Below are 23,604 nucleotides of genomic sequence, written 5' to 3'. Positions count from 1 at the left end.
CCTCCACAGTTTGGCTATTGTGGACATTGCTGCTAGAAACATCGAGATGCAGGTGTCCTGGCGTTTCATTGCATCTGTGTCTTTGGGGTAAATCCCCAGCAGTGCAATTGCTGGGTCTAGGGCAGATCTATTTTTAACTCTTTGAGGAACCTCCACATTGACTTTCTTCAGAGAGTTAGAACAAATTATTTTAAGATTTGTGTGGAATCAGAAAAGACCCCAAATAGCCAGGGGAGTTTTAAAAAAGAAAACCATAGCTGGGGGCATCACAATGCCAGATTTCAGGTTGTACTACAAAGCTGTGGTCATCAAGACAGTGTGGTACTGGCACAAAAACAGACACATAGATCAGTGGAACAGAATAGAGAATCCAGAAGTGGGCCCTCAACTTTATGGTCAACTAATATTCGACAAAGGAGGAAAGACTATCCACTGGAAAAAAGACAGTCTCTTCAATAAATGGTGCTGGGAAAATTGGACATCCACATGCAGAAGAATGAAACTAGACCACTCTCTTTCACCATACACAAAGATAAACTCAAAATGGATGAAAGATCTAAATGTGAGACAAGATTCCATCAAAATCCTAGAGGAGAACACAGGCAACACCCTTTTTGAACTCCGCCACAGTAACTTCTTGCAAGATACATCCACAAAGGCAAAAGAAACAAAAGCAAAAATGAACTATTGGGACTTCATCAATATAAGAAGCTTTTGCACAGCAAAGGATACAGTCAACAAAATTAAAAGACAACCTATAGAATGGGAGAAGATATTTGCAAATGACGTATCAGATAAAGGGCTAGTTTCCAAGATCTATAAAGAACTTGTTAAACTCAACAGCAAAGAAACAAACAATCCAATCATGAAATGGGCAAAAGACATGAACAGAAATCTCACAGAGGAAGACATAGACATGGCCAACATGCACTTGAGAAAATGCTCTGCATCACTTGCCATCAGGGAAATACAAATCAAAACCACAATGAGATACCACCTCACACCAGTGAGAATGGGGAAAATTAACAAGACAGGAAACCACAAATGTTGGAGAGGATGCAGAGAAAAGGGAACCCTCTTGCACTGTTGGTGGGAATGTGAAATGGTGCAGCCACTCTGGAAAACTGTGTGGAGGGCAGTAGTATTAATGGTAGCAGTTGGGCAGCCCGATGGCTCAGCGGTTTAGCGCCGCCTTCGGCCCAGGGCGTGATCCTCGAGACCGGGGATTGAGTCCCACGTCGGGCTCCCTGCGTGGAGCCTGCTTCTCCCTCTGCCTGTGTCTCTGCCTCTCTCTCTCTGTGTTTCTCATAAATAAGTAAAATAAAAAAAAATTGTAGCAGTTACTACTAATTGAATTAGTCATCATGCTAGTGCTTACCATATATTGCTCATTTCTTTTCTTTTTAAAAATATTTATTTATTTGATAGGGAAAGAGAGAGAGAGAGCACAAGCAGGGGGAGCAGCAGAAGGAGAGGGAGAAGCAGGCTCCCTACTGAGCAGGGAACCTGGTGTGGGGCTCAATCCCAAGACCCTGGGATCGTGACCTGAGCCAAATCAGACGCTTAACCAATTGAGCCACCCAGGCAACACTGCTCATTTATTTCTGACAATAATCTTGTGAGATGAGTATTATTAGTTCCAGTTTATAGATGATGAAACAGATGCTAAGAGAGATTAAGCAAAATTATTCAAGATAGCACAACTAGCAAGCAGCAGAGCAGAGATTCAGACTCAAGACTCAATGAAGTCCTAGTGAAGGTCATGTTCTTCAAAGGGCAGCAGGGGGTGTCTCACTACTTCTCAGAAACCATATGAGGTGTCTGATCACTGAGCAGAGGGCAGTGACATGTTGTTTCTGCATGATACAGATAGTTCCCCAGGCCCAGACTGAAAGCCCAGGAGCACTGCTGAGTTATAGGAATTCAGGATGGCTAAGTGAGGCCTCCGGTGTTTTCTCCCCTTTCCTCTCTCTCCTCTCAGGTGGTGTAGACTGTTTAGCAGAAGCTCCCAGAGCTTCTAGCTTTGTTCCATACATAGCCTTGGCCAAGGAGAATCCCAGAAAAGCTAAGAGATGTCATCTCTTCTACTTTATTGTAGGCTGGGAAGAAAAGGTCCTAATACCTCTTGTCACCTGTAAACAGTTATCTTCATCAGTAGCAGCACCAGCAACTCCTACTATAGGTAAGTGTGGGGGTATTCAACTTTGTGGAGGGAGATAGCCAGGACTCAAGGTCAGTGAAGTGAGCACATAGGCCTAATAACACGACAGCTTGGATAATGGGAATAAAGGCTTTGCATTTGTCAATGCCAGTACTTAGGTTAGCTCTGTATCTTGGAGAAAAAAAGAGTAAGTTGACAGGAAATGCAAAACAGGGATACATTTTGCAGAATTCTGGGTTCAACATGACTGTATTTTAAGATTTTATGCCTCCAAAGGCATCAATTAGGCCTGATGAGTAGAAGAAGCAATAGACATGGTTCGATAGAAATGGGAGGAGGAGCTATAGCAGATTTCAGCAAGCAGTGGTGGAAGAGTTAGGGGATAGGTCTTTTCCAAAAATGTGATAGATTGGACCTTTTCATTCTGGTAATGTAAAGGAAGAAAGGAGGATTGTGTATATTAATATTATATTCCTGTGATATGAAGGGAGAAATGGGTTGCAGATTTCCATCATATCACCATGCTCACTAGGTCAGCATTAGAGGGACTTACATAAATGCTCAGAAATACTTTGTATGGATGAAGGCAGTAGAACAATAGAAGATGGGAGATTTTTAAAGAATAAAGTAAATAGAAGGCCTTGTTTCCTAGATGCCTTGGTGAGTTTTCTTTTAGCTTTGTGATTTTATAAGAAGATGTGGATATTCTTAACACATATCAGCCCCATGGTCAGAAGAAGATAGCTTTAACTCCTCTATTGGAGAATAATTTACCACTTTTCCTGCTTCAAAGTGAAATACGAGCTTTCAAAAATATCCTGCCCAGCAGTTGTTACAGCATTTTGATGTGCTTTTATATTTTAATAATTTTCAGTTTAGTATATTAATTTTGATTATAAATGTCCCCACACACATGCCCACTAGTGGTAATATTATGTTTACCTTCTCGTTTGTACAGTTTTTGGGCATAATGCATTCTGATAACTTATTAGGATACATGGCTGGAAAAATTCTCATTTTAAAGTAGAATAGTTGTTAAGCAACATTAAAATTTAATTAGAACTGTTCACTGCATTTCATTATGAGGTTAGTGTGTAATTACTAAGCAAGTCCTGGTGTTTACTAATAACAGAAGTGACAGCACATAATGCTGCTAAATTATTGCCACATCGCTAGAGAAGACAATTGGAAAATGAGGAACAGATAAAGGCATTGTTTAAAGAGCCTCAGGAGAAAAAACACAACATTAGAACATAATCTTTATTTCCTTTAAACTGCCTTTTCCCTTGTCCATCTAGGGCAACATATGCATGTAGGCCTCCTCTATCACAGATTAAGTAGCCTACCTATAATGCCTCTAGTTGCTATTTTCACATTTTGCACAAAACTCTTCTCTTGGAAGAGTAGGCATGAAGTGGGCCTTGGGAGATATAGTTCTAAACTGCTCAGATGCATTATGTATGGGGAGAAAATAAACCTTCAGGTAAATGACATAAACTGAGTTTTCTAAGAAACTTTATGCTTTTTAAATAATCATAACTTACTCCTCTCTAATTAAGACATAAATGTTACATTATGACAGAGTAATGATGTTAGAAAGCTCTATCAAATGTAGCTTGACCCTACACAACATGGCCAGTGATGTGTGGGTTGCAATTTTCATATATGGGCACATTGAAATGTATTTTTTGAATTTCCCTTTGTACAGACCTCATAATCTTGCTGTTAATTTGATTCCCTGCTCCATTTTCTCCTTATGCCCAAGACTGCCTCTATACATTCACAGCGAATTGGGGCAACTATTTCGATAATTTGGATGAAAATTAGTTTTAACAAAGACATTCAGATAATAGGTATGATCTGTGTGTGTGTGTGTGCGTGTGTGTGTGTGTGTGTGTGTGTGTGTTTAGTTGGTGTTGGAGTTGGTCTGGTGGGGAGCATTGAGGTGAGAGGGTAAGATAACATCTCTGGAATAGATTATTTTGATAAATCACTAAACTGTCCTTTTCATATGCTTTTGCTTTGTTTTTGATCTTGGAAAGGGATGGGGGAGCACTTAATCTTTCATCCTTAACAATGGTGTTAGCTATAGGTACCTGTATTATTTTGTAGGTCTTTTTTGGCCAGGGCTGTCATAACAAAGTACCACAGACTGTGTTGCTTAAACAACAAAAATTTATTTCTCACAGTTCTGGAAGCTGGAAGACAGAGATCAAGGCAAAAGTTGGTTTGGTTTCTTCTGAGGCCTCTCCTTTTGGCTTGCATGCGGAGATCTCTCCATGTCCTCACTTGCTCTTTCCTCTGTGTGCATATCCCTGGTGTCTCTCTGTGTGTCTAAATTTTCTCTTAAGGACACCATTGGGATTGGATTAGGGCCCATCCTTATGGCCTCATTTTAATATAATCACCTTTATAAAAAGACCCTATCTCCAAATACAGTCAAGGCTCAACATCCAAATTTGGAGGGAACAAAATTCAGACTATAACAGAACCTTTTATCAGGTTAAGGAAGTTCTATTTAAGGTTGTTGAGAATTTTTGTCATGAATGAGTATTGAATTTCATCAAGTGATTTTTTTTTTGGCATAGATGAAAAGATAAGGTGGATTTTTTCTTTAGACTTTTTTCTTTAGATTACATTGATTTTTGCATATTGGATCAGTTATGCTGTATTTGTTTATATATAGCTGCATTTTATTTTGTAATGTTTTGTATTTTTGCAAAAATACTTACTAAGGTATATTGTTTTCTTTTCTTGTAATGTTTTTGTCCAGTTTTGATATCAGGATTATGCTTATTTCAGCAATAAGCTGAGAAATGTTTCCTCCTCTTTAATACAAAACATTGTGTAAAATTTGTGTTCTTTCGGGATGCTTGGGTTGCTCAGCGGTTGGGTGGCTGCCTTCAGCTCGTGTCGTGATCCCAGAATCTGGGATCGAGTCCCATATGGGGCTCCTGCGAGGAGCTTGCTTCTCCCTCTGCCTGTGTCTCTGCCTCTCTCTCTCTCTGTGTCTCTCATGAATAAATAAATAAATCTTTTAAAAAAATTTGTGTTATTTCTTCTTTATTGCTTGATGGAATTCATTAGTGAAATACTTGGAGTCTGGAGATTTCTTTTTCAGAAGATTTTAAATTACTAATTCAATTTCTTTTAATAGTTATATTGGATTATTTAGTTTTACCTTGAGTGAGTTTTGATAGTTTGTGGTTTTTGCAAAAGTGCTCATTTCATTTACAATGTTGAATATATGTGTGTAGAGTTCTTTGTAGTCTCTTCCAATTTCTGCAGTTTGTAGTAAAATCCCCTTTTTCATTCCTGACATCAGTAATTTGTAAATTCTCTGCTTTTTTCTTTATTGCTCTTGCTAGAGATTTATCAAATTCTGCCCTTCTTTCCCAACCTGCCTGCTACTATTGACTTTTCAGAGTCCTCAAATAGCTGCTCCATGCATCTCTCTAGGTTTTATATATTCATTCTGTGGCAGAGACAGAATGAAGTGGGTGTATTCCTTTTTATTTGGAACTGGAACTCTTATATGTAACTTTTCAGTTTGATCTACAAGATTCCAGGACAGGTAATTTACTACCACAGCAGTCTTTATGGTAAATATATGAAATACATTTGACCTACTGGTACTGTTCCAATGGTAATAGAAGCCTCAGCTGTTACAGAAACAATTCAGAAAGGAGACAACACTTACTCTCCCCCCACTAAATTTTACTTTGACAGTACCTGCCAATGATGCTTTTTGTGAGCAGTGTTATGGGTATTGGGGGACTAATAGATCCCAGGTAAACTTGGGAAGTTTGTCAAATATGCCATGAAGATCCCGGCCTCTCCTCTCCACAGCTTTTGCTAACCTCAGTGGCCCTGTGACTCATACTCTTCATGCAGAAGGGTTCCTGAATTTTTAAAATTTATGGAATGGGTGAATTAAGTTCAATCACAGGGGTCAACTCTTATAAGTATGCTATGTTGAGAGTGTTATGTCTAAGTTCAGAGGGAAATTGTGCTGGATTCTCTTAGTGGTGTCTGTTACGGTTTGCGGAAGGGCAGTGGCAGCAGATGTTCTGTTGTGTTATTTGCTAACTTTCTTCTCCTTCTCACATAAAATCTCGCAAAAAGATGTGCTATTGTCAGATACATTTTTTGAATACATTTAAGATAGTTAACTTCCCTTACCTCACATCATTTCTATTATTATTACATTCTCTGATTGTGAACTAAAGTCCTGGTCATCTGTTAAAGGGTTTTCCAGGACCAGTGAGCAGTTGTAGGAAACTATTGGGGAGAGGAAATTAGTAGGTGCTGGTGGGAAGGCTCTCCTTGACTCCTATCATGATTCTTTGTATATCCAGGAAGTCCAGTCATGTCCGCCTGGGTGTAATAACATGGGAGCCTTCTCTGATTGGAAGAGGGGATAGATGGGCTCAAAGGGTGGGTCAGGCAAATGATGTGGTATTAGCTATATCTTAGCAGGGTCAGTGACTGCTGTTTCTTTCTTCTTCCAAAACTTACTCCATTGAAAAAGATCCATGGCTTACAAGTGCAGCTTGAGGAGTCTTGGCCTTTGTGCAGGCAGGGGAAAAGCATATGACTGGTAAGAGCCTAACTGACGTGGCTATATGAGCCAACTTTGAAGAGTGACTTGACCTATGGCCTTTGGAATAACACACATTTGACTTTGAGTCTGGGATTTACAATTTACTAATTGTGAGGCTGAGAGTAAGCTGCTACTTTTCTGAGCCTCAGTTTCCTTAATTGTAAAATAAGATAATAGTGTTTACCCAATTCCCTCTCTGGATGATTGTAGGGACCAACAATAAAATCTGAAGAAAAAAATGCCTGGCATAGGCAGTAAGTCCTCAGTAAATATTAGCTTTTTATTATTTTTAGATTGTATCATGGGCGTCACAGAGTCACTGCTCACCTTGGATCTTCTGTCTAATGGGGTGCAAGCAGGGACAAAATCATGGGCATGACCTTTCTTGGATAGGCAAAAGAGTCCTCATGTTTCTCATGTTGAAACTAAATCAGTCCCTTAAGTCAAATGTTACCAGAGCTAATAATGATCTACATTTTTAACAACTGCCATGACATTCAGAACAACTTTTAATTGTGTCTCTTTCTTCAAAACAAAAAATTCATATAAGCAAATGCTACTATTTCAAGAAAATCCTTCGAGGGACTTTAATTGACACATGTAAATGCTGTAGTTCAATTTGCATTTAAATAGGCATTCTTAATATTTCTTTTAAAATGGGTTTTATTTCTCTCTTATAAAACTAAAAATTGATTTCTTCTTTTTAGCAAAATGAGTGCCTACTAGGGTTCATGGTTAAGAGATGTGGTGCAGCTGTTCTTTTATTTCTCCCACTCAGTGTGGAAATAGCCTTACCAGGCAAGGTAGAAATGAACAATAGAAATAATATTTTTAAAAAATATGCTTCTGCACAGGATTGATCAGTGGGTTAGCAAAGATTGACATCAGCGTGACATTCTTTCCGTAAATGCACAAGGCTGCACAGAAAAATCTTCCCTATTTACAAGTACAGTCAATCTTCCATCCTTTATTTCTCTTTGATACCACAGTTGACTCTCTTAAAATGCACTGCAGAGACGGTCTTTCTTGCCTTTCTTCCCTTTAAACTGGGATGGGGGTGTTCCCGGAAAAAGACTTTGGTAACGGTGTTTGGGAGGTAGAAGTCTCATCTGGAATATATTACTGAAGTAATTCTTGAACAGGTGTTTGGCACATGTTCCCAGGCTCCTAAGAATGGAAATCCAAGTGTGGAGTTTGGAATTTATTGAGGTCCCTTATTCAAGTCTGACTGTAGGTCTGCTAATGGTCTGTAGCAGGAAATACTAAGGGCTCACCCAAAACACATTTTCCTTTTCATTCTGGGCAAATAGTTAGACTATATTGCCCTGCCTGCCTTGTAGTTTGGTATGGTCACATTCCTAAGTTTTATCCAAAACCGATACATCCTACTTCTGGATTCGGTCCATATAAGCCTCCCACATGGTCTTTGCTCTTTTCTCCTTCTGATTAGAACTAGGTGATTAGAACTGGGTGACTCCCAGGGCAACCTTGGAAGCCGTGTGTTGAAGATGGCTGTGCCTCCATCAACTTGGGCTCCCTGAATGTTCTGCCAACCTGTTCACTTGCTCAGTGCTGTTTTGTGAGCAAAAGAAATAAACTTCTATTGAGATTGAACCATTATACATTTGGGGGTTTATTTGCTATAGCAGTTAACCTATCCTAACTATGACTTACTCTTTCTCTACAGTTTAAGCTACTATATATGTTTAAACAGGGCTATGAGTTCTGTTGACATGGAACCAGTACTCCTTCAAGCATCTGGTGGAACTATTAGTCCTCATATATATCCTTCCTTGGGAATGTGTGGTCTGGATTATTGTCCAGTAATGCTAAAGTAGTTCTTCCTCAGCATGTCTGGCATTCCCATCCCACCAAATCACTTTAAGGACTTTTCTTTTCTTGAAAATAGTCACAATTTATTCAACCACGCATTCATTTTACCACCTGATGAATAAATTGCCCATTTGTTTGATTATCTGTTCTCAAAAATGTTCCAGACAAGGAAGTCAGTTTACAAGATGAATAAAATGCAACAAAATGGCCTATGAAGACCAGGAGTGAAATAAAGGAAAATAAGGGTAGAATCAATAAACCTGAGTCAGGAATATAGCTAACATACTTTTATTTTTAAAGGGTTTTTGTTTATTCATGGAAACATAGAGAGAGGCAGAGACACAGACAGAGGGAGAAGCAGGCTCCCCTGCAGGGAGCCCGATCTGGGACTCGATCCCGGGACTCTGGGATCACACCCTGAGCCAAAGGCAGATGCTCAACCGCTGAGCCATCCAGGCTCATCCATAAATCTTTAGCTGACATACTTAACAAACATGAACATAGTTGATCTTGCTAGCTCCTGCCCTCTCTGACATCTTCCTCCTAAAGCTGCTCCTGGCCACTTTCTCTCACCTCCTTCCTAAATCCCAATTTTTTGGGAGAACCATTTCTTTAAACATTTCCTGGTGGCCCCACATTTCCATCTGTCTCTATAGGATCTTTGATGGCTTCTTATCCCCTTAAATTTCATTTAAGCAGTTGGACAATTTGATGTGGGAAGACTTAACCTGGGAAGTCATTTTTCTTTTCTTTTTTAAGATTTACTTATTTATTTTAAAGAGAGAGCACGAGCAGGAAGGGTAGAGGGAGAGTGAGACAGAATCTCAAGCAGACTGCTCTGAGCATGGAGCCCAACATAGGGCTTGATCCCATGACCCTGAGATTATGACCTGAGCCCAAACCAAGATACTTAACCAACTGTACTGTTTAGGTGCCCCAGGAACGTCATTTTTCTTATCACTTGTGAGGCTGAGTATTTTTTCATATATTGTACTTACTTGCCATTTACGTTGCTTCCTTTGTGAGTTTTTATTTTTATTTATTTATTTATTTTTAAAGATTTTATTTATTTATTCATGAAAGACACACAGATTGAGAGAGAGAGAGGCAGAGACACAGGCAGAGGGAGAAGCAAGCTCCATGCAGGTAGCCCGACGTGGGACTCGATCCGGGGTCCCCAGGATCACACCCCGGGCTTCAGGCGGGGCTAAACTGCTGTGCCACCAGGGCTGCCCCCTTTGTTTTTAATAGTTTTTTAAATCTAATCTATTACTGATTCTTCTAGGGTTTTAAAAAAATTGATGTATCGGATTTGTATGTGTACAATATTAATCATATTTTTAATATTTATGTTACAAATATTGTTCCCAGTCTGCCTTTTATCTTGAACATGATGTATGCAAGTTATGTATTTTGAATTTGTTCCCTTTTGTTTATATCTTTATTTTTTGAGCAGTTATAGGATAATTGAAAAATTGAGGAGAAGATACAGACATTTCCCATAACACCCTTGCTCCCATACATGCATTGTCTCCCCCTTTACCAAAGAGGTACATGTATTACATTGATGAACCTACATTGACACATCATTATCATCCCAAGTCCAGGGTTTATGTGAGGGTTCACTCTTGATGTTGTACATTCTGTGGATTTTAACAAATGTGTAATGACATTTATCTATCATTTTATCACCATACAACATGTTTTCACTGCCCTAAAAATCCTCTGTGCTCTGCCTATTCATCCCACTTCTCCCAACCTCTTGCAACCATTTATCTTTATACTGTTTTCATAGTTTTGACTTTTCTAGAATGTCATATGGTTGGAATCAGAGTATGTAGCCTTCTCAGATTAGCTTTTTTCACTTATGAATATGCATTCAAGTTTCTTCCATGTCTGTCCATGGCTTGATAGCTCATTTCTTTTGGTCCTGAGTAATACTCTGCTGTCTGGATGTACCAGTTTATTTACCCATTCATCTACTGAAGGACATCTTGGTTGCTTCCAAGTTTCGGCAATTATGAATAAAGCTACTATAAACATCCATGTGTTGATTTTTGTGTGAACGTTTTCAGCTCTTTTGGGTAAACACCAAGGAGAATGATTGCTGGATCATATGGTAAAAGTATGTTTAGTTTTATAAGAAACTGCCAAACTGTTTTCCAAAGTGACTGTACCATTTTACATTTTCCAGCAATACATGAGAATTTCTGTATTTCAATCTTTGCCAGCATTTGGTGTTGTCAGTATTCTGGATTTTGGCCATTCTAATAGATATGTAGTTGTATCTTATTGTTTTTTAAGTTTGCATTTCCTTAATGTCATCTTTTCATATGCTTATTTATCATCTGTATATTTTCTTTGGTGAGATGTCTGTTGAAGTCTTTGGCCCATTTTTTAATTGGGTTGTTTATTTTATACTACTGAATTTGAAATGTTCTTTGTATATTTTGGGCACATCCTTTATCAGATGTATCTTTTGCAAATATTTTCTCTAGACTATAACTTGTCTTTTCATTTTCTTGACATTGTCTTTTACAGAACAGATGTTTTCAATTTTATTTTTTTATTATTATTTTTAATAATAAATGTATTTTTTATTGGTGTTCAATTTGCCAACATACAGAATAACACCCAGTGCTCATCCCATCAAGTGCCCACCTCAGTACGTGCCACCCAGTCACCCCCACCCCCCTTCCACCACCCCTAGTTCGTTTCCCAGAGTTAGGAGTCTTCCATGTTCTGTCTCCCTTTCTGATATTTCCCACTTATTTTTCCTCCTTTCCCCTTTATTCCCTTTCACTATTATTTATATTCCCCAAATGAATGAGATCATATAATATTTGTCCTTCTCCGATTGACTTATTTCACTCAGCATAAAACCCTCCAGTTCCATCCACGTCTAAGCAAATGGTGGGTATTTGTCGTTTCTTTTTTTTTTAATAAATTAATTTTTTATTGGTGTTCAATTTACCAACATACAGAATAACACCCAGTGCTCATCCCGTCAAGTGACCCCCTCAGTGCCCGTCACCCAGTCACCCCCACCCCCCACCTTCCTCCCCTTCCACCACCCCTAGTTCGTTTCCCAGAGTTAGGAGTCTTTATGTTCTGTCTCCCTTTCTGATATTTCCCACACATTTCTTCTCCCTTCCCTTATATTCCCTTTCACTATTATTTATATTCCCCAAATGAATGAGAACATATAATGTTTGTCCTTCTCTGATTGACTTACTTCACTCTGCATAATACCCTCCAGCTCCATCCACGTTGAAGCAAATGGTGGATATTTGTTGTTCCTAATGGCTGAGTAATATTCCATTGTATACATAAACCACATCTTCTTTATCCATTCATCTTTCGATGGACACCGAGGCTCCTTCCACAGTTTGCCTATTGTGAACATTGCTGCTATAAACATCAGGGTGCAGGTGTCCCAGCGTTTCACTGCATCTGTATCTTTGGGGTAGATCCCCAACAGTGCAATTGCTGGGTCGTAGGGCAGGTCTATTTTTAACTCTTTGAGGAACCTCCACACAGTTTTCCAGAGTGGCTGCACCAGTTCACATTCCCACCAACAGTGCAGGAGGGTTTCCCTTTCTCACATCCTCTCCAACATTTGTGGTTTCCTGTCTTGTTAATTTTCCTCATTCTCACTGGTGTAAGGTGGTATCTCATTGTGGTTTTGATTTGTATTTCCCTGATGGCAAGTGGTGCGGAGCATTTTCTCACATGCTTATTGGCCATGTCTATATCTTCCTCTGTGAGATTTCTGTTCATGTCTTTTGCCCATTTCATGATTGGATTGTTTGTTTCTTTGCTGTTGAGTTTCATAAGTTCTTTATAGATCTTGGAAACTGGGGATCCCTGGGTGGCGCAGCGGTTTGGGCCTGTCTTTGGCCCAGGGCGCGATCCTGGAGACCCGGGATCGAATCCCACGTCGGACTCCCGGTGCATCGGAGCCTGCTTCTCCCTCTGCCTGTGTCTCTGCCTCTCTCTCTCTCTCTCTGTGACTATCATAAATAAAATAAAATAAAAAAGAAATAGATCTTGGAAATTAGCCCTTTATCTGATAGGTCATTTGCAAATATCTTCTCCCATTCTGTAGGTTGTCTTTGAGTTTTGTTGACTGTATCCTTTGCTGTGCAAAAGCTTCTTATCTTGATGAAGTCCCAATAGTTCATTTTTGCTTTTGTTTCTTTTGCCTTCGTGGATGTATCTTGCAAGAAGTTACTATGACCGAGTTCAAAAAGGGTGTTGCCTGTGTTCTTCTCTAGGATTTTGATGGAATCTTGTCTCACATTTAGATCTTTCATCCATTTTGAGTTTATCTTTGTGTATGGTGAAAGAGAGTGGTCTAGTTTCATTCTTCTGCATGTGGATGTCCAATTTTCCCAGCACCATTTATTGAAAAGACAGTCTTTCAATTTTAAGGAAGTCTAGCTTATCAGTTATTTCCTTCACACATTCTAAGAAGGCAGTGTTGTACCCAAGGTCATCTAGGCTCTCTCTTATGTTACCTTCTAGGAGTTTTATAGTTTTGCATTTTACATTTAGGTTTATGATCTGTTTTAAGTTATTTTTTAAAAAGATCTATTTATTTATTTTAGAGAGAGGGAGAGAAAGTGTGCAAGCTTGGGAAGGGGCAGAGGGAGAGGAAAAGAATCTCAGGTAGACTCCCTCCTGAGTGCAGAGCTTACCTAGGGCTCAATCTCACAGCCCTGAGATCATGACCTGAGCTGAACTCAAGAGTTTTTTCTTCTTCTTTTTTTCATTGATTGATTGATTGTATATTTTTTATTGGAGTTCGATTTGCCAACATATAGTATAACCCCCAGTGCTCATCCCGTCAAGTGCTCCCCTCAGTGCCCGTAAAATCAAGAGTTTGACACTTAACTGACTGAGCCACCCAGGAACCCAAGGTTAATTTATTTTTGCAAGTGGATATCCAATTTTTCCAGCACCATTTGTTGAAAAGCTTATCTTTACTTCATTGTATTGCCTTCTCTTTCTCAAAGATCAGTTGACTATATTTATAGGGGTTTATTTCTGGGCTCTCTATTCTGTTTCATTAATCAATTTGTCTATTTCTTTGCCAATACCACATTGTCTTGATTACTGTAGCTTTATAGTAAGTCTTGAAATTGGGTAGTGTCAGTTCTCTAGCTTTCCTCTTCTCTTTCTGTATTGATTTGGCTATTCTGGATCTTTTGCATCTCCATATAAACTTTGGAATTCCTATCTTTTGCTCACTATAGGAAGGATGTCTTTTTCCCCTCTGGCTTCTTTCAGGACTTTTTATTTAACTTTGATTTTCTGTAGTTTGATTTGGGCTAGAGTTCGGATATTTCCCTTTCCCAGGGAAGAGGTGGTAATACTCCAGGCTACATTCTTGTTAAGTTTCTCCTGAGGACAGGCCTTGTTGAGAAGAGAGTACTCTGGCTTATTTCAAAAATGGTTCCTTCTCCCTCCCAGAAACACGAGGGGATTTCTCTTTGGTATTTACTGTAAGAATCTGGTCAAACTCCTGGAGGTAAATCTCACAAAACCATGAGGGTACCCCTTCTGACTGGGTCCCCTGGTGTTTTACTCTCAGACTTTGCACACTGAGCCTCCAGTAATTTGTCAATTACAGTTCAGATTTTCTTACTTTGGCACCATTTCCCGTGATGGTTTCCACTTGTGAGCCTTCTCTGTTAAGCCATGACTATTTGTGTTTACCTGTCTGTGTCTCCAATCTTGGGAACAGTGCATTACTCTGTGTCCTCACCTCTTTTAGGGATCTTATAAAAGTTATCATTTTTTCAGTTTGTTCTGCTTTTTATTTGTTGTTAGAATGGATTGGTGACTTCCAAACTTCTTACATGCAGAACCAGAAACCAGAAGTCAACTTATTATATATACTTCCTGAAAATTTCCATCACATTTCTTATTTGTACAGGTGATGCATTATATAGTCCTATAAAAATTAAAAGAATACAATTATATAAGGAAAATATTCCCTTTTAACCTTCCTTCCTGTGTTGTAATTTCACTTCCCTCTTGGGGGGAAAAATACTTATCTATTGGGTTAGTGTGTATCCTTTGAGTTATTTAATTTTCTACACACTTAAATTTAAATATTTGTATAGGAATTACATATGTATATATACAAAAAGAGAATCATGCTGTATGTATTATCCTGTTACTTACTTTTTCACTTAATGTATGTTTGGAGAACCTTCTATGTTGTATATCTAGATCTACCTAAAAAATTGCTGCATAGTATTCCTTTACATTGATGTATTAGGGTTTATTTAACCATCTTTTTCTCTATTTTTACTTATATTGTTTCTAATTTTTTGTTATAATAAATGATACTAAAAAATATTCTTCATTCTACTTTGAACATTTTGGGAAGCATTTCTGTAAGGTAGATACCCAGAAGAGGAATTGCTGGGTATTTTTTTTTTTTTTTTTTTAAAACAGAGATTCTTTTTTTTTTAATTTATTTATTTATGATAGTCACAGAGAAAGAGAGAGAGGCAGAGACATAGGCAGAGGGAGAAGCAGGCTCCATGCACCGGGAGCCCGACGTGGGATTCGATCCCGGGCATCCAGGATCGCGCCCTGGGCCAAAGGCAGGCGCTAAACCGCTGCGCCACCCAGGGATCCCAATTGCTGGGTATTTTAAACAATTAAATTTTTCTACAATTCTGATGGGTAAAAAAAAAGTACCTTTGTTATTTTAATGTACCTTTCATTGATTCCCAGTGAGACTGAGCATTTTTCATATATTTATTGGTCATTTGTAACTTCTGGATTCTGTAATATTGGTCTTTTGCTTTATATGTTATAAATATTTTCTTTCTGTTTCTTTGTTGATGATGTCTTTTATGGTTAGGTTTTCCTAATTTTATGAAATTAGGTCTGCCAGTTTTTCATTTCTTTTACTTTTGGCTTAAGAAAATCTTCCTTACCATAAGCCTACAAATATATCCTCCTAGTTTTCTTCTGAATAAAATTGTATAAGTGAGGCAGAAATGGCTAGCTGTTCAGCAAACTCTTTTTCTTTTCCTTCTGAACACAGCCAGACTTGAGATTGGGTGTGGCCATGCTATTGAGATGTAACAAATGGAATGTGGACAGAAACAAATTACTATCTTCTGGGACTTACCTTGTGTGATCTTTTGTGCTATAATGAATATAACCCTCAGGGAGAAATGGGGAGCTATGTATGGAAGGCTGTGGAACCACAATATGGAAGGTGACTGGATCTGAATCACTCCTTGAAGAAGAGCTACTTGATCAAAAACACTCATTGTGACTTTTACATGAATTTCAAGCTAATGAGATTTGGGGATTTATCTGTTACAGTCACTGATCTACCTTAACTAATAAATTTTGTATATATTTCTAATATTTATTTCCTTAATACACTTGATAAATAACTTATTGTTATATTTGGTATGAGATAAGGATCTGAGCTTCCCATTCCTCAAATGGATAGCCAATTTTGGGGGATTATTTGTCTTTTCTCTACTTATATGAAATGTTACCCTTATCATATATTTGACTGCACCATATACAATTGCCAATTTTCAGTTTTGACCTCTAAAATCAGCAGTTTCATGAGTCAGTTTAATATTTGATTGTCTTATACATATTAGACTTTCTATTCTTGCCCATCAATCTATGTTTCTTTGCCAGTAGCATACTGTAGCTTTGTAGTGTATTTTACATCGGGTAAGGCAAGATGAACTTAAAATCTCAAGTCAAGTTTTATAAAAAATCCCATTGGGATTTTGAGTGGAATTACATTAAATTCACATAGATTAATTTTTTTGAGAATCAACATCTCTATAATATGGAGTTTGCTTCTTTGAGAGTGTGAACATAAATAGGCCAGAAAAACTTGATCACAGATAATTAGAAATGTGTAAGTCACAGCTCTAGGGAAGCCACAGGTTTAATGACTACTGTTTATATCTTTCTAAACTATGGGCATTAAGGGCGATTTGCCCACCAAAGGGCAAATCAGGCTGTACCTGATATCCCATGGTTTCAGTAGGGAGAGTGGGATGCTGAGATATATTTATTTATTAATTTTCTGTGTTTCTCCACTCTAGAGTGTAAGTACCATAAAATTAGACCTTTGCTTTCTTTATTCATTGCAGTATCTTCAGTGTATAGGACAGACCCTGACCTATCACAGACCCTTAATAAATATTTATCAAAAGAAGGAATGAATGACTGTGAGGGTTTGAGCCCTTAATGAAGGTGGTGGTTTACATCTAGCATGTGATCCATAAGACATACATTATAGCCTAAGAGTACTTATATTTTTCTGGCTCTTACTGTGTTTTCATAGCTGTGTCTACTGGTTCATGCTGATTTGTTATGGAAAAATAGTGTATACATGGCAGTGATGACTAAAACATTCACAAGCTGGGACACCTCAATGGCTCAGCGGTTGAGTGTCTGCCTTTGGCCCAGGGCATGATCCTGGAGTCCCGGGATCGAGTCCCACATCGGGCTTCCTGCACAAAGTCGGCTTCTCCCTCTGCCTCTCTCTCTGTATCTTATTTATTTAAAAAAAAATAAAACATTCACAAGCATAGCCTTAGAATAAATATTGTAACAAACACACAAGGTTACTCATTGCAACATTGTTTGTAGTAGCAAAAGATGGGAAACAGCCTAAATGTGAGTCAATAGAAATAGTTAAAAAATCCAAACAACTATGGCATATTCATATAATGGAATACCATTCTGCTGTTAAAAAAAAAAAACACTAAAGAGGAATTGATATGGAAAGGTTTCCAGGATAAATTGCATTGTTAAGTAAAAAAAAAAGTGCAGAGCAGACTGTATAATATACAAACTTTTGTGGAAAAAAGGGGAAGAAATAAAAATACATATTCATGTTTGCTTCCAGATGCATAAAGAAACTCTAAAAGGATTAAAAGAAATTAATAAAAGGAATTACCAGTTGGAGTGGTGATAAGAACTAGGGTGAGTGTGACACTTTTCACTGTCTATTTTAGATATTATTTGATTCCTGAGCCGTGTGGATATATGGCCACTTAAAAATGAAATAAAGTATCAAATATAAAAAAATAAATGAAAGAGGTACCTGGGTGGCTCAGTTGATTGGGTGTCTGCCTTCTACTCAGGTTATGATCTCAAGGTTCTGGGATTGAGCCCCTAGTTGGGCTCCCTGCTCAGTGGGGGTTTGCCTTCTGCCCCTCCTCCCTGCTTGTGTTCTCTCACTCTCTCAAACAAGTAAATAAAATCTTTAAAAAAATAAATGATGAAGATAATGATCATATTTAATCTAAGAAATTCTGTTTGTTGGTACAACAAAGAAATGAAAGTTATTTTGAACTTGTATGTTGAGGAATTGTACTTAGAGGAATTGGTGTCTTTGGTATAGCTGTTAAGTGCAGTAATAATGCAGAAGGCCATGGTGGCAGTGGACTTGTATGTAGAGGAATCGTACTTAGAGGACTTGTATATAGAGGAATTGTACTTAGAGGAATTAATGTCTTTGGTATAGCTGTCAAGTGCAGTAATAACGCAGAAGGTCACGGTGGTGGTGGTGGAGGCCACAGCAGACAGATCAGATGTAGATTTGCCTCCTTGGGCCCTTTTCATTTGGGAAGTTTTTCTCTATCAGGCAGTTTGGGTCAAAGTTGCTTTTGTTCTTTGTTTTAGACTACAAGGCGCAGTGCACATCAAATGATTTTATCAAAGCTTCTGTTTTGATGCAAAATGTTTCAGTTTTCTCCTCTTGGTCTATGTTGGATCAACGAAATATTTCTTAATAATTTCAAGGCAAATTGGTTCCAGAGAACTAATGAGTTACTTGCCCACAGCTCACTTATTCACCAAAATAATTAAATTTGTTAACAAATATATGGAATTGCAAATATTGAATGGTCTCACTGCTTTGGCCTGGTTCAGTCATCTTCCTTGTCAATATTAACCATCGTTTCTATGTGGTTGTAAGTCACTGTCTTTTAAATTAATTTGTGAATGGAATTGATAATTTGCTTACTTAAAAAATCCCAGCTTCCTCATTCTATATAAAAAAAGACATCATTAATGGAAAGTACTATTATTCATCATGAACTGTACCAAGATAATTTATATAAATTCAACTAATATCTTCTAAATCACAGTGAAAGATTTAATTTAAAAATCGAAGCTATAATGCAGATTCAATAATAATTGTGAAAGTTCTTTGTGAAGTGCATCATACAAATGAATGGTATTGTTATTTTTTTGGCATGCATTGTGATATAAAAAATATTTTAAAAAGGTAGAAAATGACATAGAAGATGAATGGGCAATTCAGGTTGGGGAAGATTGATGAAAGTAGTTCTAATAAACATAATCAGCTTTCAGCTAGGTAGAAAGGCCCCACAAATATTCAGGTTATTAACTGATAGTCACCAACCACTTGATAATCATGCTTCTAATGAGAGTGAGCACTAATGGCTCAAGGAACTGTGAGTCAAATTATGAAGTTTTATTAAAATGTTTTCCCCATTTGTCTTCAATTATTTAGATCCAATCTAATTTTTCTTCAAAATTAAAGTCTGGGGCTCAAGCTAATTTTTGTGACTGAATATTTAAAAATAGATGTCCTCTCTACCCATAAGTAACATCACAGAGAAAAAGTACAGTGCGTTTCCACAGCACTCTTGTTGAAACACAACCATTTCTTTCCCCCCAACTTATTAAAATAATGTGCAATGGAACAAGCATAACCAAAGCTTTGTCCCTGAACACCAAAATTTAGAGAGGCTCCAAATGACTCACCTGCTACTACTCTAATTACTTCTTAGTAGCTGTAGCTACTTTTCACTTTTGCCCTAACCCTTTGGCTGTTGAACACAGATAAAGCCAAGAACCAAGGTCAGAGTCTAAGCGAGTGAGGCATTCAGGGTCCAGAGAAACAACACATATTCAACATTTTGGATAATTGTTACAGAACTGTCTCTCAGCCTGGAATCTCAGGGGCTATTCAAGAAATAACCCCTTCCTGGGATCTGGGCATCGAGGATTCATTTTATTTTGATGTGCAGCCCCTGGATATCATTCAACATTGTTCAGGAGCCTGGTATGGCTACTTGTAAAAGGATTTGTGGTGAATGGCTTGCTATCTTTCCTGGTTGGAGTGCCCAACCACCAGCCAGTCTTCCTCACCTTCTCCTTCATCTTCTACCATTCCTTTTCTCTATGCCTTTGATCTTTTCCTCTCTGTCTTTATTTTTCCATACAAAATTTACCTTTCCTTTAAAGCCTCAGTTGTATATCATCTTACTCATAGGAAAAAAAACCCCATTCTGATATAACTGGTACTTATGAATTTAATAACTTATTAATGGGAGTGCCCCATGTTAAAGCAGTTATGAGTATGTCAGGTGGAGTGACTTTTTCCTCAAGGGTAGGTATTTGGTTGGACGAAATACATCTTTAAATTCCTAAATGTCTATGCTGCTACAGTATGCAGTGATTTCTCAATTACCTGTGTAAGAGTATTGACCTAATGAATAATTTGAAAATATTTGGCATTGGAATGCATGGTACAATTTTTTTTTCTCCCAGTAGCTTATTACTAATTATTTAGTAATTATTTAACCTATTATTACTAATTTGGTTGAACTTGTATTAAAATAAATACTTCTCTAGAGTACATACCAAACTAGAAATAGTTGGGACATAGGCAGAAGCCAAAGGGAAATGAAAAATGTTCAGAATCAGAAGACTCAACATTCAATTATTTAATATACTTTGCTATATTTCAAAAAAGATTTTGAGGGGGTAATAGTAACTGTGCCTCATACTGGAAGCAATATGCCTTTTGAGGCCCAAATGCAAGAGCCAGCTCTTTGTCTAGTGTAGCATTCTGTTGTCTGATAATAACAACAGTAATCATTCCAGAGTAGCCTACAGTGTCAAGTACTCTGCTGAATACTTGATATGGTTTCTCTTAATTAATCTTCAGATTATTTGCTGCATCATTTTACAGATGAGGCTCAGAGAAGTTAATTATCTTGCCCAAAGTCATATAGCTAGTACCAGGCAGAAGCATCACTTGGAACCCAGATTGTGTGGCTCTAACGTTAGTGTTCCTAACACCTTCACCCACTGTTTCTGTTGATGAATATAGCTGTACAGCTATGACTGCTTTTTGTTTGTTTTTTATTTTTTAAAATATTTTATTTATTTGAGAGAGAGAGAAAGAGCATGCATGCAAGAGAGCACAAGTGGGGTGAGGAGCAGAGGAAGAAGCAGGCTTCCCTGCCAAGCAGGGAGCCCCAGGTGGGACTTGATCCCAGGACTCCAGGATCATGACCTGAGCCAAAGGCAGATGCTTAACCAACTGAGCCACCCAGGCACCCTGTGACTGCTTTATAGAAAAAAACAAAAACCCATAAAAACAACTGAGTATTTTTAAAGTGGGTCTCAGAGCTTGAAGTACTGTCTACACTGAATGTAAAGGCTTTGTTAACAACAAATTATCCTCTCTGAGAAAGGGATTGTGTTCATCTTACCAGGACAGTTCTGAGAAACAAGTGGAACCCCAAACCTTTAGATTGCCCAGACTCACTAGTTCCAGACTAGTGTAAAGTCTTGAGATCCTATTATATCCACATGGTCCTGGCTTGACCAAAGGACCTGGCTGTGGAACTCTTTGTCCAGAGTTACACCTTCCTGTTTGCCATTACATTTCTTGCCTTGTATTATCCCCTGCCAAATTATTTCCCTCAAATATAGGTCTTTAATCAGCTATGGGCTGTGCCCTAGCCTTAGGATGGGAAGTACCACTTGTGGGTCTTAAAACTCACCCTCTTCCTAGGCTCAGCTGTCCTGATGACAGAGGACATTGTCATTGTCCTCTGACTTCAATGTCCTGGATCTCCCTGCTACTCATCCTCCCCAGTTACAGCTGCTGGGAACTCAATGATGATTGAGCCCATCTCTGGTCTTTGGCACAATTTCAACCTATGTGTACCCTCCCAGAAGAAGACTCCTTTGTGCCAGTTGTTTACCTACACCTCTCTTTCCTGTCCTGCTGCCTACCCTCCACCACTCTCCTGTATCTTACTATAGTCAGAATCAAAGATCAATGAATATTAAATTTCAGCTTTTAGCAGCTAGTATCAATACTTCCTATAGTGGTGAGGTCCTTGGTAATTACTCAAAACGGTTAGATTCAATTATATGCAGTTTTGTTTTTTAATGGAGGAGGAAAAACAACAAACCCAGACCTATAGTAACATGAATCTTCCTGAGCACGCACTCACCCGCCTTGTGGAAATTACTTTGCAGAAACAATGCACAGTATCTAACTCATGTCAGTGCAAATCATTACTTTGTCAAAAAGCAGGGACTTATTGCTTGTGTTATTTTAAAATTGTTTTCAGCCTGAGATTGGCATACCTAATTGCTTTTTAAATACACTTGTTAAAGCATCAAGGATATTGCTGATGGTATTTAAACGCCTTTGGGTGGGCTGCTGTCATTAAGAAGCAAGGTTGGCATTTTCTTCTCTAACCTCGAACTTGATGGTTTTAATATCTAGGCTATTAAATTTACACCATGAAGAACTCAGGCAGATAAATCTTTTACCAAAGCAATTTAAGTAAACCAAACCAAACCAAACCAAACCAAACCAAACAAAACAAAAAAAAGGAAGGGGTAAAGCATTTAACTTTCAGATTACATATTCTCCAGGGATTGTCCTCTATTTTTGTGGCACTGCACAGACTCATTTGAGCCCACAGAAGATGCCACATTGGAGCTTGACTTTTTGTGGAATCAGCTTCTGAATTCAACCTTGAAGTACATGTTTTGGCTTCAAGTGTGGTGTTAATGAATTACTGAAGAAATTTCAGTGGGAGGTAAAAATCCTAAATTCTCTTTCATTATTTTATTTTATGTTTTGGAGTTCAAAAGTTAGCTCTTTTGGGGAAAAAAGAAAACAAAATAAAACTGATTTACTTTGCTTCATTTAAAAAATATTGCTTTGGTCTTCTCCCACCCCCTAAATCCGAGGGCCCTTCATTTAGCAGGTAATTGTGGACCTTCCACTACATTCCCTGTACCACGAAGTATAGTGGCTATATCCCAGGAAGCCACATCTCTGGGAGATTCTCTGTACTAGTCTGATGATAACTTAACCTGGAGAAACTCAGGGCTGAGACTACCATGCCTTAGGAGAGTTGTGAAAAATAAAAGCATAGAACTTTTTTTTTCCTGATATGCATTTCTATATGGATTCTATTGGTAGATGCTTTTTCATTTCTTTCTGGTAAGATATACAACAAAGGAGCTCAGGCTGTTTTTTAGAGAATTTGCCTGTTTTCTGCTGTTAAAAAAAAAGTCTTATGTGAAGTAAAAGCACTCTGCAAGGCTAGGACTATTGGTGACAAATGCTGTGTTATTTGTGATAGAGGAAATATGCTATTTTCCCCTCCTCTGGTATGATGTGCATTTATTAGAGCATGTATCAAATAATTTGGTTTTCCAATACATTATCAGGAATTAGTGAGATTGGTTATGGACTTAATTATGCTTTTCTCAAAAATGTTTTTAGTCTGCTCTCAAACATTTTGAAGTGGACCTTTATTATAGTTACCAAATTGTATGAAAGTGCATTGCCCTCATCACATAAGGGTCACAGGTGGAACATAGCAGAGCTGAAATGAAGGGTAATGGAAAAATCCAGTACTTATGTTTGCTACTTAAATGTCATGGCTGGGTAAATGGATTTCTGTACTTCCTAGGACTCAGCTTCTACTACATTAGGCTGGCAAATTAGAGAGGAGAGGTTGCTCTGCAAATTGGCTTGGCGAACCATGTAGTTCATCTTTTTATTGTGCAAAACAGAAAAAATTGCTTCTAATCAATCCACTTCAACTTTTAGTCTCAAAATTATTTACCATCCCATCAGCTGAAAGTACCTATGAAATGGCCTATTTGAATTAACTGAAGGGAAGAGGTATTTGTATCA

The 23,604-nt window shown here is 38.0% G+C and overlaps 1 long non-coding RNA gene across 1 annotated transcript in view; it reads left to right on the top strand.

Moving 5' to 3' along the window:
• Nucleotides 1–1,888: 1,888 nt before the first annotated feature.
• The window catches only part of LOC111096473, a 38,070-nt gene continuing 16,354 nt past the window's right edge, over nt 1,889–23,604 (top strand). The window contains exons 1-3 of the long non-coding RNA XR_005354060.1: nt 1,889–1,981; nt 2,099–2,182; nt 17,515–17,591. This is a non-coding gene — a long non-coding RNA (uncharacterized LOC111096473). The remainder of the gene's footprint in view (nt 1,982–2,098; nt 2,183–17,514; nt 17,592–23,604) is intronic.

This window comes from Canis lupus, chromosome 1 (genome assembly GCF_011100685.1).
Source record: "Canis lupus familiaris isolate Mischka breed German Shepherd chromosome 1, alternate assembly UU_Cfam_GSD_1.0, whole genome shotgun sequence".
Classification (NCBI taxonomy): domain Eukaryota; kingdom Metazoa; phylum Chordata; class Mammalia; order Carnivora; family Canidae; genus Canis; species Canis lupus.
Note: the sequence above shows the minus strand (reverse complement) of the source record. Positions and strands in the feature narration are given on the sequence as shown.